Here is a 15,675-nt window from a genome sequence, read left to right on the forward strand (position 1 = left end):
TGCTTACGGGCTGCTCCTGTCCTCCTGCTTTGGGTTTGAACACCCCACACCCGAAAATGGGCTTTCCTCCCATGCTTTGCTCGGTGCTAGCACACAGCCATGGTTCATACCCTAAAGGTGGCAGGAATCCCTAGCGATATCTTTCAGAAAGAGCCAAAGCCAGCTCCCCAGGTGTCAGCACCCACAACTTGCAGCTCCCAGCAGCAGTACCTGTGCATTGGTAACCTGGACCACTTGGCCAGGACACCTGAGAGGTGATAGCTTAGCGCTTCCTTTTGTTTTCCAATCAAATACTCAAAATCAGATACCAAAGATGAGAATGTACCCGCAATGGGCCTAGAGCCACCATGCTTAGACCCCCTCCCACCAGAAATCAGACAGCGGATGATGCTGAAGGGGAATCATAGAATCATAGAATGCGTTGGGTTGGAAGGGACCTTTAAAGGCCATCTAGTCCAACCCTCTGCGGTAAGCAGGGACATCTTCAACTAGATCAGGTTGCTCAGAGCCTCATCAAGCCTGACCTTGAGTGTCTCCAATATAGGGAGTGAAGGGCTGGCTGGCAGCGCTGGAGCTTTCTCCTCCTGTCCCTGTGAGCTGCAGGTCAGAATTTTTCCCCTTGGGAAGTCCTCCTGAAGGTAGGAATTCAGACGAATAAATCTGCCCCCGTCCAAGCGGTGTGTGCGAACCGGGACACACATCTCCCAGGATTACCCAGCACAGCCTCTAAATCCTCGCTGTCTCGAGCAGAGCAGAGTCCCCCTCCAGTTTCCGCAAGCTGCAAGAACTCAGGAAAACAAAATGAGACGTTGTCCCTCCAGGGTGTCCTGGGCAGCTCGGGGAGCTGGGGACAAGGCTGGGCGCTTGGACGAGAGCCGCTGGCCCCATACACATACTCACAGAACTGGTTTCCTTTTCTTCTGCAGCTGTTGTCACTCCATTTTTGGAGGTTGTGTCAGAGAGAGGAGAAAAGGCAATTTAAGGCTATAAAAATACTTGAAGGCTTAAAGAGGATTTTTATATTGTCTAAAGCCAAGGGACTGACTGTCGTGTCCACCCATTTATGGTTTAGGCTGTCGTTTCACACGTCATTTGCTCTTCACTCTCCCTTTGTACCATTTCTTTACTTGCCCCTGACAATGTAGAGCACGGGATTAGGAACTGATCCAGGTTAAAATGAGCCTTTTTTTTCTTTTTTTTTTGTCTTTTCTTGCAAGCTTTGTTTTAACCCAGTTCTGGTGGCTGCTCTGATCTGTCACTGTCATGCAGACACTTGTGCCAGCCAAGGGAAGGGCTGATCCAGGAAAAGCAAGGCTGGCATAAACTAGGACTGCCACAGAAAGCAGTTGGGAAATTAATGGCCTTTGTGTCAAGGAAAAACAAAGAAAGGAAATCTGTGTCTCCTGCAGCGGTCTAGTTAGCAGAACAGACGTAGCTTTTCAATACGCCGCTATGGCTGGTACCCTTGCAGTGTCCCACAAGCAGTTTCTCCGACACTGGAAATCAGACACATCCCAATTCTGTAGATCTCAAGTGTCACGCAAAGGACAGGGAGGAGGTTGGGAAGGGGACTCTGCTCCCATGCAGCCCCCCGGCTGTAGGGGTTGGAGGCTCCTTGTTCAGCCGGCAAACGGCATGCAAGGCGGCCGGCCTGCCCTTCCCGCAGCTGCCTGCTGCAGGAGCACGATCACAGCAGTTTAATGGGAATATTTTGACTGTGATGAGGTCGGGCTAAGCCTTAATAGTAGAGGCGATAGAAAATGGTCTAAAAGCTTAAGCATCAGTTGTCCACTCAGTAATCTGAGGTGTGACGTATTCCACAGTTCCCTGGTAAGGGGATTTCCTGCAGAAGAGGATTTCTGCACTTCAGGATCTGTGCTTTTAAAAAATACAAATTTCCAGCTCTGGAATTGATAAAACATTTTAAAAATGAGGATAATATACCAAGCCCCACTGTCCCTACTTGATACCTACTGCAATCCCAGAGGCATCTCGGGGCCATTCCTGTGTTTTGCCAATTAAAAAAAAAATTCAACTGCAGATTGAAAGTTGGAAAAGGAAGCTGAAAAAGAGGAATACAGCCTTGATATTAACCTCATATTAACCCCGTGGACATCACTGCACTGAGTTATTTGTTTTCATGTACAATTTAAGAGATAAAATTAGCTGCTATTAAAATTAACTCCTGATTTTCTACCCTGCTTCCCTAGAAGGGCTTAAAGCCCATCCGCCCTTCACAGCACAGCTCAACCTACAGAAGAACCGAGTGGCCACATGCACGGAGGTCTGCTCCTGCTCGGGACAGAGAGGTCTTTAGTCAAGCACAGGGGAAACGAGTGAAAACAAATGTGGAGGACGAGCGCCTGTCCTGGGCACCGCTGCGTGTCCCTGGAAGGGTTGCCTGAGCTGAAACCACCGAGGAGCCCTGCCAGAGGAGCCGCGTGGCTGTGTGCCCTGGCAACAGGCAGCCACACGGAGGTAGCCCCAAGTCCTGGCCCACCCCTGGAGTCAAGCTTGGCATGGCCTCTGCACAGCCCTGAGCGTTTGTCCCATCATTGCATTTCCTGACGGTTTACATCCAGACCAAATTGTTTACAGGGAAAGGAAGAATGTGAACTAAATCATAAAAATCACTTGCTGCCAGAATTTCGAAAGCTCCCTGGGACCAGCACCTGGGGAGCAATCTCTCGTGCTTACTCTCCATGCATGGTATCTTGTGGGCTTACGTACACAGAGTTTTTCTGACAGTAAGTGTTACATCGAGTATGATCTATGTCATATTACTGCTGGTCTATGACCTATCTTGCTGCTAATTACCTGGTTTCGGTTAAATGTATAAATAAAATGTAAATGCCAACCTGTTGAAAGTCAGGTGAGACCCAGCTGTCAGGATGTCTTTGCTTCTGCCATACCACCAGGGCCACCCCAAGCCCTGCATTTCTCTTTCTCCATCGTATTTCCTGCAGAGCCGGGGTGACAGCAGCCACCCTTCCAGCAGAGGTGGAGCCTGGCTGGTCCTGGCAGGGGGTCAGTCAAAAACCAGAGCCACCCCTCACTGAGGGGGTGTCATGGGCTGCCACCGTGTGTCCTCACGGGGTGTCACTCAGCCCAAATGTCGTCACAAGGTGAGCATCTGTGTGTTTTCAAGTCCTTCCAGTGAGCTTGGCCCGGGCAGAGCTGAGCCTGCACCCTGTCCTTGCCACGCTCCTGCTTGGGGTGCTCTCTGCCTGGCACCCATCCTTTCACCCCCAAGGGACAACACTTTTGACTTGCACAGGCTGAGCGCCCTGCGATTCTGTGCTTGGAAAAGTGTTTTATACACATTCACAATTACCGTTTATCTGAATTAACAATTGCTGACACTAGAAACATCTTTTCTTGGACTGTGAGAAGATACAGGCAACAAACGTGGAACAAGACGTAGCATCTGAAAACCCCAGGAAGAAAAAGATCTTCCTTTTAAAGAATGGGTAGACATGTAGTGTCAAGGCAGACTTTACATGAATTTACGCAACCTGGATCAACCCTTTGGTGCATCCAGCCCAAAATCTTGTTTCCAGCAGTGGCCATGCGAGAACAGGCAAGGAATAGGGCAGACACACATAGTAATGTCCTCCTCCTATTCTCCCAGCTTCTAATAATTTTCAACATAGTTTATATGTGTTTAGCAGCTCTCAAGGGGTTTCTCTTCCATTAATTTGTTCTCGAACCAAACTGTAACACCTCCAACATCCATTCAAATGGATGTAAATCCACTCAAGTGAAACACTTACCTGCTGGACATCTGCATCATAATGCACTCGCTGGAGAGGGAAATGCGTGTGCCGGCACGGATCCTGTGGGCAACAGAAACAAGCTAAGACTTCAGATACGGCACGTAACAGAAATCAGAGACAAAAAGAGTGAGAGTCTTTAAAGACAGACTCATAAACTTCACATAATTGGGGGAAAGCAGTATTTGGAGAGAAAAAAAACCCTTATAACTAACTCATCTGAAGTATTTCTTTCCAAATAAATAGGTGATGTTACTTTTAATGCTGATTTCCATTTCGATACCCCCTTGCAGAGCAGCGCCCACCATGCACTTCCATAACGGACCTGACGCCTGGCCATCGGGAAGACCCAAACCAGGTTACAAAAGGTACAGCATAACATATGGTCATGCTTCTTCAGGATGTTGGGAGAGAAGTATTTTTTTTTTTAGTTATTCAGTTATTATTTAGTTATTGACTGGTTATTCAAAGACCATTAGCTGGACTCAGGTGCCACATGGCTACGGCTGTTGGCAGAACCAGATATAAGAACTCAGGAGCATCAAAAGAAACTATGAGAGAACAAGGTTTAAAAATAAGTAAAAAGGAGCATGCAACAAGCAATGCACCCATTGAGCCCTTTGCCGATGAATGTTGGAGGTGTTACAGTTTCGTTCAAGAACAAATTAATGGAAGAGAAATCCACTGAGAGTTGCTATACACATATAAACTATGTTGAAAATTATTAGAAGCTGGGAGAATAGGAGGAGGACATTGCTATGTGTGTCTGCCCTATTCCTACAGTCTTCCTTGCCTGTTCTCGCATGGCCACTGCTGGAAACAAGATTTTGGGTTGGATGCACCAAAGGGTTGATCCAGGTTGCATAAATTCATGTAAAGTCTGCCTCGACACTCCATGTCTGCCTATGAACTGTGGAGGGTTTCAGGCAGTTTTCTTAGGCCTCTGGCACTTAAAAGAAAGCATAAAAAAAAGCTTTTTATCTTCCTTTCCTACATGGCGTCTGCACTCGCCTTGATGTTTATGTGGATTGTGTTAGCCTGGCTTACATGAAAGACGTGAGAGATGTTTTGTTTCTAAAATAGTTAGAGTTAATAAACACAGATGGTGTGAGAAAGAGAGAGGAATGGAGCTTCTGCTTTCTCATATAAAGGAAAGCTGTTCTCAAAAACATTTCTCATTTTCTTCCTTGAAGCAGTCGATTTTTTAAAAAAATACACAATTTCCTGCCTTTTAATGTCCATAATGCTAATTCCCCCCACCCCAAAAAAAAAATCTTTTACAGAATTCATTCAGAAAAAAATTCTTACAGATTTAACTGTCTTCTAAAGAGAGAAGAAGATTGTAATAGTAATAGAAATGGGAAGATTGGTAAGAATGGGGAAGGGCTGGCAGTGGCTGGGTGTGAGGCACCAGAAGGGACCAAAGGCAGGAGACTGTAAGTGACCGCTGCAAGAGTGGCAGGCGCTGATGGGACCTCAATGAGGAGCCCACCAAGATGGCAGCACACACCGCGAGCAGCTGCTAGGGACACAGTCAGGAACCAAAGGGCAGGGAGTAAATCCTGGTAACTCCCAGGGGTGGAGCAGGATGGACAATGTGGTTGCTGCCAGCAGCTAAAGGGTTCAAAAGTGTCATGGTTTGGGCCGGACTGGCCAATGACGAGATGACAGATGCTCTCCTGCCACCTCTCACTCCGAGGAGACGAGGGAGAGAGATAAAAAGGTTTATGAGTTTAGAAGGAACACATCCAGAGCCAGCACATGGTCACCAGTCTAAGAGGAACCCAAAGTCATTGCAAAGATGGGACGCACGCATCCTGATGCCTGCATGCTGGTCAGACGGCCCGGACACACCCACCTCCTGAGTACCTGGGCATGAGAATATGAGCGTGACTGACTCAAATCAGTACTGCTTTAAAATAAATTCACCTGCCTATAAGGTGATAAAGTCACCCTCCTATAGGGACTTCATAGAATAGAATCATAGAATCATAGAATGTGTTGGGTTGGAAAGGACCTTTAAAGGCCATCTAGTCCAACCCCCTGCAGTAAGCAGGGACATCTTCAACTAGATCAGGTTGCTCAGAGCCTCATCAAGCCTGGCCTTGAATGTCTCTATTGAATGTCTCCATGACTTGCATTGAGTTGGCTACGTTGTAGTTGCTCACTGATAATTCACTTACATCCAGCTTCTGTGCACCTCACCAATTTACTGCCCATCAAACCTCCTCCTGTGCAGCTGTGGGAGAGCATTCTTTATACAAATTTGCCGACACTGGAACAAGTACCCAGCACAACTTTTTAAATAAACCAGGAGATGCTTCTGACCTAACCTGCCCCATGGGCTTGGACATGTCCTGGTGAGTACCAGGCGGCCTCTGAACAGGAGGCCATGAGTGCTGTTGATAGAAGCACTGTCTCCTCTCTTCACCTGAGGCTGTCTGGGAAGACCAACAAAAGGAGGGAACATAAGTGCACCACATCCAATTTCTCTAAAGTGAAGGAAATGTGAGGCTCCTGTGGCCATTTACCACCTTCTCTTTGTAGGCTTTGTGTTTCTTTGGAGTGATGCAGTACTCAAGGGTTCTCAGGAAGCCTGGTCTTGCAGGCACTGTTGGAAACAGGCTATTGAATTGCTCCATCTCAATAAAACCTGCCCTTGCGGGAAGCTTTTCTGAGCTCAGTTCAAGAAAAGTGGGAAGCCTGTGATGGCAGGGGTTGCTGGTAGATGGTTTGTTGGGATGAGCGATTTTTTATCCCACAGCTACTTCCTCTTGACCTGTCATCAAGGTAATAAAAAGTCGCATCCAAGTGCTGACTTCGGAGATGCAGCATCCTCCCCTCTCTTCTCACAAACTCCCTACAAGGCCACATCCGTATGGTCACATCCGCGTGAACTCACGTTAAGCCCACAATGCTCCCACGCTGACTTGCGCTCTGGCCCAAACTGCAGCTTGAAGTGGAAAACTCGGTGGGAGAGCAATATAAGAGAACACGAATCTATTCCCCCCACCCCTTTCACAGCTGGCGTTACGGCGAGAGGACCCAGACACCTCTCACCGCAGCTGGTCTTTTGGCTAACAAAAGCTGCCTCGGTGGGGTCCACCAGCCCCCGGCCACTTAGCAGGAGAGAGCCAGAGCTCTTTTTAGCCTGGATGATTCAGCACAAAGAAGCTTTTATAGCTCAGCAGCAGGCATCTTGCGCCTCTTCTCATCACGCCTCTTCTCAAGTTTTAGATACAAGGGGACACAAGTTCTTACAAACCCCTGATTCTGTCAATTCCCCAAACATACGCCTGTAATGCCGTTTCTGGCATTTAAGTATCTTTAAATGGAAAAGATAGAGCTCTTCGGAATCACAGGACACTGCACGCACCACCTCTCTTTCAGAGCCAGCATCTTCCCTGGCATCAGCTAATCACCAATATTCTGTCACATTCTGCGTTCGTAGGGCAGGATACTGAACAACGCCCAGGAGCCGCGGCAGAAGGTTCGATGGAAGCAGCTGCGCGCCGTGGAGGATGAACAGGAGGTCCTCCGTGCCAAAGGGTATCACAGCAACCGGGAGCTCAGCCATATTTTAAAGGGATTAGAAGCGCATAGATGGCAAGAAGAATTTTAATAACAAAAGACTAAATAGATGCAAGCTTGCAAGCAACCGTAGCTCTCTGCTTTATAGGAAAGTTACACTTGGTACAAAGGAACAGCAGGAAGAAGCCTTATCCCAGCCTGCCAGCTGCCGTGGGGCTTGCAGCATCCTCAGAAACAGCCCGTACCTGTCAGCCCTGGCCAGGAGCCTCCACTAGGCAGAGGCAGAACAGAAATTCGTGCCCTAAGTGCCCTATTCGCATGAATGCATAGACAGTTTGGGCTGTTCAGAAAGGAATACTCAATTTTTGGAAGTTTTCCCTCTTTTGTTTTTTTATTTGTTTGGAATTTACAATTTGTATTACATTTTTCATGTTTTCTTCAGGGCTGTGGATAACTTTGACACCCAGGTACACACCTGCCAAAGCTTGAGCAGGCAACAGCTCTGGAAGTGACCTGCAAAAATGTGAAGTCAACCTAAATACCTGCAGTTTTCCTTCTGGGCACAAAGATGCCAAAGCATCTGTGCCTGGTACAAGGCTGAACAACTTTGTACTGATACTTAACCCTGATGTTCTTCCAGTTTCTCTCTAGCAAGCTGTCTTAGGAAAAGCAGGAGCACGGAGCCACTGCTTACTCACTTAATGTTATAGCTCAGGAAAAAAACAACTCCCTGATTGCTTTCCGCCCCCTGTTTGGATGAGTGGGAAAGGGGGCTTGGCATAAGACCTCCAGCTGTTAGGAGGAGCACAGGAATTGCCAGCCGTAGCCACCTACTTCCCAGCTCACAACCCCTAGCCCTGCAATTGCTCCGATTCCTAACCTGGGACATGCCTTCCTAACCCTCCTGGGCCACTATTCAGAAAAAAGAATTCAGGGAAAATATATGAAGAAAGAAGCGTTTCTGAAGTAAAGACTAACAGATCAGTACCCTAGAGAACTGCTTTTATCCCTTAAATTATTAATGAGAAAAGCACACGTGACTTGGAGCAGGAGTCCATTCCCCAGCAAGTGCCATCTCCTCCAGGCTCGGCATCAGGTGCACTTTCACTTTCTATTATTTTTGGACAAGGGGTCAATTTAGGAAGGGGCCAAGGGTAAGGACTCCTTGGAAATTAGGCACAACAGTGTTTTTACTTAAACCTCCCACACATCTCTCCAACACAGCTAAGTGCCTGCACACAGGTGGGAATCCAACCTCCGCTTCCCATCCTAGCTTCAAAACAGAAGTCGTCTTCTTAGCTGGGTCTGAAGATCCGAGCACTAGTAGTACTGTCACCTATTGTTGTTGTTATCAACCTCCACAAAAGCTCTTTTGCCTGTCCCTGAAGGCAGTTTAACAGTGAAACCCTTCGTATTATTTCAGCACTGAAAATAGTGTCCTCTTCGTACCTTGGTTTTGCCACGTTCCTATGCTTGTCAGATGAAGACCCAGAAGAGTTAGAAGCCATATCAGACAGTCTTCTCGGTCCCCTAGAGCCAGCCAGGTATAAGGTTTGACTGGGTATTATAAAAGATTTATCAGAGGACATGTGCTTGAGGTGACATCTCTGATCACTTGTGGGATTTCGCAGCACAGCACGCGTCAGGTTGTGTTTCGCTGTGCAGGGCTGCTGTTCTCCTCTACTGGCATCTCCCTGGCTCTGTCACTGAGCACTCACAATCGAGATTTAAGATGTGGATGTGTATTATCTAAACCATACCAAGTATAATATCCTGTGTGTCTTGCTAGAGGCCCAGTCGCTGTGTCAGTAAGCTCCAGTATGAGTTCCTACTTAGATTCTCAGGTTATAATTAAGTGAGATTTCACTAAGAATTCAACTTATTTTTAGCAAGGTGGAAAAAGTCCTTTTTCATCTTCTGATACTCATTTCTCTCCTTCAACTCAGCCAGGGTGTTGAGTCACACAACCTAAGATGGTAGCACCTTGTCCTTACAGAAATGGGTGTGATATCATCTGGGTTTTGAACCCTGAGCTGAAACGCAGTGCCCGTGCCATACTGGAGAGCTGAGTCACCAAGACAGGCACAGGGAGAGAGGCCTTGGGCACAGCAAAAACACTCATCTGCAACACAGCCCAAAGCCCTGACCCTGGAGGACAACACACACAGAGCTCCTTCCAGCAGCTCCTGTATGAGCTGGCTTAAACCTGCTGCTGACAGTTGTTTTCATTCTTAGAATCATAGAATCACAGAATGGTTCGGGTTGGAAGGGACCTTAAAGATCACCTAGTTCCAACCCTCCTGCCATGGGCAGGGGACACCTCCCACTAGACCAGGCTGCTCAAAGCCCCATCCAGGGATGGGGCATCCTCAGCTTCCCTGGGCAGCCTGTTCCAGTGCCTCACCACCCTCACAGTAAAGAATTTCTTCCTGATATCCAATCTAAATCTCCCCTCTTTCAGTTTGAAACCGTTACCCCTTATCCTTAAAGATAAGCTGTGGGGATGGCAGAGCAGTGTTTGGTATAAATCAGTTCGCTGAAACTCAGCCAGCTTGTGTCAGGGCTGAAACAAAACTGAAAAGAAAAAGTCACCCATCCCAATTATTTTATTTTTATTTCAGCCGTGCTAAAATAATTCAAATGAGAGCAGATCTCAACAGCAAAAATCCCAGCTTCTGTGCCAGAGGGCCTGCTTGCAGGCACTGGGAGGGGCTGGCAGGATGGCGACGGCACGGGGAGGAGGAGCGGCCGGGGGACCCTGCCAGGTCCCTGGTCCCTGGCTCCGCTGCCTCTTGCCAACACGTTGCAACCTGCACAGTCTCCGGCAGGTCCCAGCGCTGCCCGTGGATGAGGTACAGCCTACGTGTGCGCCGGGCTCGCGGTGAGAGGCTGTGACACCACCACCTGCAGCCATGGCCGGAGCGGAACGAAGCTGGGAAAATTCAGCCCACAGCTCCCCGGGGACTTGGTTGACACCTAGCGCCGGTGGTCATGGAGTGACCCACGCACCCCCTTTCATCTTCTGGTTAGAAATAAAACAGGAAAATCACTCCTCCTCTCACCCTGCCTCCTGTAAGAAACGGGATAAGGAAAGCAAAGATCCCTGAAGCTTATGGAGGGCAATTAAATATTGCCACAGACTGATCAAACATTGTACTCAGCCGTCCCCACTCTCCCTCCAGTGTCTCTTCTGCCTAACTGCACTGGTCAAACCCACGGTGCCAACGTGGGCGAGCTCCCGGGGGCATACTCTGCAGCAGAATTTATATTCCATTGCACGGTGGGTGTGAGCTTCACCCAGCACCATCATTTTGAAGGCGGGAGCGCAGGTTCTCTCCTCTACTGATGTCTTGGAGATGCCCTGAGGCAGACAAATCTGTGCTCTTGCACAGAGGCAGCGGGAGGATTAGGGACAGTTATTTGAAGCCCGTGTTGCTCCTCCTGATGCTGAAGGGCTCACACCCATGGCACCAGTGTGGTGGGGCAGAAAATGGGTCCATTTGAGTTTGGGTTCCCTGAGCTAGCAAAGCACGGTGCTTTCCTCAGGCAGAGGAGGCTGTGTTCCTTCTTCTGTCTTTAAACCCCAGAGATCTGGGTTACTTTGATTCTTCTTGCAAGTTGTATCCCATACTTGGCAACTTATTTCATAAGGTATTTGCCGGAAGAGAGTCTGACATGCCACATCTCTCCCTAAAACTAACATGATCCTACTACAGCGGGAGTTTGGGGGATTAGTAGCACTTAATTGCACAGTTCTTTGAGTAGCATGAATCTTCCTCATACGCAGGCTGAAAGAGTCACAAGCTAATGACAAATATTTGTTCTCTTTAATTATGTGTAGCAAGGGAGGACAGCCCAGCTCCCTCCAGCTTTCCTCCTCCATCACTCTGACAGCTTCAACACCACCTGCTCTTGGAGCAAAGCAGATGCAGAAATATCCACACTGATTTTTGGACCGAGCATCACAAGCTTGCAATGTGAGAGCATGCACTTTATTTATAAGTACCAGTAAGGAACTTGAGCACACCTGAGACATCACTGACCTTCCTGATCATAGAATCACAGAATCATTTAGGTTGGAAAAGACCCTTAAGATCCTTCAGTCCAACCATCAACCTAACACTGCCAAGTCCACCACAAAGCCATGTCCCTCAGCACCACATCTACACATCTTTTAAATACCTCCAGGGATGGTGACTCAACCACTTCCCTGAGCAGCCTCTTCCAATGCTGGATAACCCTTTCAGTGTAGAAATTTTTCCTAATATCCAATCTAAACATCTCCTGGAGCAACTTGAGGCTGTTTCTTCTCGTCCTATGACTTGTCACTTGGCAGAAGAGACCAACCCCCTCCTCACTGCAACCTCCTTTCAGGTAGTTGTAGAGAGCGATAAGGTCTGCCCTCAACCTCCTTTTCTCCAGGCTAAACACCCCCAGCTCCCTCAGCTGCTCCTCATAAGACTTGTTCTCCAGACCCCTCACCAACTTCATTGCCCTTCTCTGGTCACACTCCAGTGCCTCAACGTCTTCTTGTAGTGAGGGGCCCAAAACTGGACACAGTATTTGAGGTGAGGCCTCACCAGTGCTGAGTACAGGGGGACAATCACTTCCCTAGTCCTGCTGGCCACACTATTCCTGATACAAGCCACAATGCTGTTGGCCTTCTTGGCCACCTGGGCACACTGCTGGCTTACATTCAGCCGGCTGTCAACCAACACCCCCGGGTCTTTTTCCACCAGGTAGCTCTCCAGCCACTCTTCCCCAATCCTGTAGCATTGCATGGGGTTGTTGTGACGCAAGTGCAGGACCCGGCATTTGTCCTTGTTGAACCTCATACCATTGGCCTTGGCCCATCGATCCAGCCTGTCCAGATCCCTCTGTAGAGCCTTCTGACACTCAAGCAGACCAACACTCCTGCCCAACTTAGTGTCATCTGCAAACTTACTGAGGATGCACTCGATCCCCTCATCCAGATCATTGATAAAGATATTAAAGAGAACTGGCCTCAGTACTGAGCCCTGGGGAACACCACTTGTGACCGGCCACCAACTGGATTGAACTCCATTCACCACAGCTCTTTGGACTCAGCCATCCAGCCAGTTTTTTACCCAGTGAAATAACCTTTCTTGCCTTCTTACCTTCACTTGCCTTTTAGAAAGTCCACGCCTAGCAAACGGTTCAGGTGAAGCAGGGAAGGAATGTGTTATTTCTCGTCACCGAAGGATTTCTAGATGTTGTGGAGCTCAGAGGCATCACTACAGTTCTTCCAAAGTCAGGCAGAAAGGAAGGGAGCAGGGCTGTAGCTACTGTCAGCTGTGAAATACTCTATGAGCTGAAGGCAAAGCCATACTTGACAGCTGCAGAATAAACACCTGGTCAATCTATCTGACTCATTTGGGCATCTATGGAAAGAATTTTGATGTAGCTACACATGAAAAAAGCTTACCAGCAAGGTCCTTCTCTTGTTCATTCCCATTAAGTAATCAGACGAAAAAAAAATTTCTGCTCTTCTTGTCTAGCTCTCACATGATGAAAAAACAGGTTAAATGCATTACATTATTGTTGGAAATACATTGCAGTGAGGAGACTGGAAGGGCTGACCCGGCAGGCTGGTCTCACCCTGCAAGACATGGTTGGGTTTCTGGGTGATTACCAGCAAATGGAATGAAATGCAATTAAAGGCCAAGTCTTGGGGCTTCGGACTGAAGCCCCACACTGCACTGCAAAGAGGTGACGAGGCACCAGCAAGTGCCAGACCCCAGGCTTTCAGGGATCTATGGTGGCAGGAGGACAGATTGAAAAGAAACCCAGAGGCTGCTCTTCCATAGGAGTGTCAGCCTGCTGAGTGCCACCAGCGTGCTGCCGAGCCATGCATCTCCCAGCGCTGCCCACCATGCTTGGATAGCAGAGACAGTGTCGTGCGGCCACACTGGGACCTCCCACAGCAGCATCTGACTGGTGTAGACACATCTCCGTGACCCGTGTCCTACAGGGTGGGGTGTAGGTCATGGAGACCAGAGTGTCCTACAGCACCCTCCAGATGTGGGACTGGTCTCGGCATTTACACCTTCTGCTCTGTGGGGCTCGGAGATGATATTTTCAGGCAAAAGCTTGCCAACTGATACATTTTCCTTCTGGACTGATTCTGGGAAAAGGGAAGGAGTGAATCAAAGAGTGTCTAGACTTTGAATTTGGGGTTGCTGAGAGAAGTTTCCTAGCACCTATAGCCAAAATCCATCCTGATGTAGTTGGATGTCTTTTGAGTTTTTTACACGGCAAAATCAGCAAATACTTCAGGTGAGATGAAATCTTTACAATAAAATGCTGTAAGTGGGGAGAAATCCAGCACCTCCTGTACCATCAGCAGCTGGGTGAGTGGTGTCCTCTCTTCCTGAGCCCCGGTAGTGCTGCAAGGGGAGGCAGGGAAATTCTCCACCCCAGTGCCAGGGGACACTGGGAGGTGCGTACCACTGCTCCCCTTCCAGCACCCTCTGCCCAGGGCCCTTGAGACTACCCAAGGTCTTAAATGACTCATTTATAACAGAATTCCAGTCATCTGCATGCAGACATATTCATATAAAATTCATAGTCGGTGGCATTATTTTGCACGTGCCAAATTCTGCTCCTCTGATGGATTTTAGGAAACCACCAGGCGTGTCACTTCACTCTTCTTCATACACTACTCCTAATCTCAAAATCCTATGACATCTTAAAATATCTATCAGTTTCACCAAATTGAAATATTGATGTACTTCAACTGCAACGTCAATACATTTTGAAGTTGTTTTTTGGGGGGTTGTGGTTTGTTTTTTTTGGCTGGTGAACGAGCAGTTTTGTATGCTGGCATTATGGGGGAGAGCTGAACATCTACAGCCCTGCTCCTCCAAGTCAGACATGGATTATGAGCAGCCTCGTTCAAGCTTATACACGCGTAGCCTGTGGTGTAATGGGGTCCTGATCCACATCAGGGGCTCCACTGAGCTGCTGCAATGCGAATAATAATAAGCACAGCTGATGGATAAGGTCAAGAAAATGTTTGTCTTTGAAAGATCAGGATTGATGCTGTTCCTGTACAGAGAATAAATGACACATGAAAATTTGCTCCTTGGTAGCCCAATAACTTACCTTTGTTTATGTTTCTCCTCTTTACAATTAACCCCTGAAAACTCATGAAAACACCATGAATATAATATAGATACTGTTGTGTATATTTAATATTTAATACCTTTGAGTTTTGGTGCTATGGTTTGACCCTTTTTTTAAATGATTCTTTTCAGAAGGCCAGATATGAAAAGACTGCGATTTAGAAAACTCTTCATAGGCAAATTAAGTTTTCCTATGAAAAACAGAAGACTCTTTCTAAAGAGCTTCACTGGATGCTCTTTGAGAGAGCTAACATTTACTCCACTGTTTTTATCATTGTCTTAAAAGGTAGAGCAACTCTACCATGATTCATTTTTCATGCTTTGGGTAGGAAGGGATAATTGGAGTGTGCTTCATACTGATTGTCTGCAACTGCTTTCTAATTAACTAATTGACTACAGAGCTAATGAGATTCAAAATTAATTTTTATATTTGAATTTGGCCAGACCTATTTTAAGAACCATGAAGACAGACTGGCCAGAGGCTTTCATTTGATGTCAATCAGACCAGTATTTTGGAAATACTGTTATAGTATCGCCTGGGCAGCTATTTTGCAACGGCTTTTGCCTCTACCTGCTGGCTGGAAGATGAATTGCATCATTCCCGGTTTTTCTTTGTTGGGAGGCAGGCAGTCCTTTGGGATAAGAATATATATAGAAACATGAAAAACACTGTCTAGGGACTCATTTTTTTTCCCCATTCCATAGCCGGGTGAAGAAACTATTGGAAGGAATTTGTGGTACGGATATGTGAATAAATATGATGTATTCATCACAGTTAGCGTCAGCAGTCATGACTCGCCTATCTGTAAGAGTTCTTTTAAGGCATCAACAAGCAAGTGTCAACAGACAAGCAAAACCCAACGCATAGATAGAGTCAACTCGATTTTCAAAAGGCATTGGGGAAATCCTTCAACAACAGCTCATAAAGTAGCTGCCATGGAGTAAGAGGGAGCGTCTTCATGTGAGCAAGCAATTGGCAAAAAACAGGAATACACAAGCAATATTCCCAGGGAAGGGGAGTCCCAGCTGGAGTCCTACGCTGACATGTGCTGTGGCTGCTCTGAGCAACTGATTTCTAAAAAACCTACAGAAGAAGGTGAATAATAGACCTTCAGGGATAACAGGTAAAATCAGTCAACCCTACGCAGCTGTCCAAAGTAATAAGGACGAAAGTTACTTCAGCAGTTGCAAAAGGGCTTCAGAATACCCAGAAACTGGACAGTAAA

The sequence above is a fragment of the Rissa tridactyla genome, chromosome 1, assembly GCF_028500815.1.
Source record: "Rissa tridactyla isolate bRisTri1 chromosome 1, bRisTri1.patW.cur.20221130, whole genome shotgun sequence".
Lineage (NCBI taxonomy): Eukaryota > Metazoa > Chordata > Aves > Charadriiformes > Laridae > Rissa > Rissa tridactyla.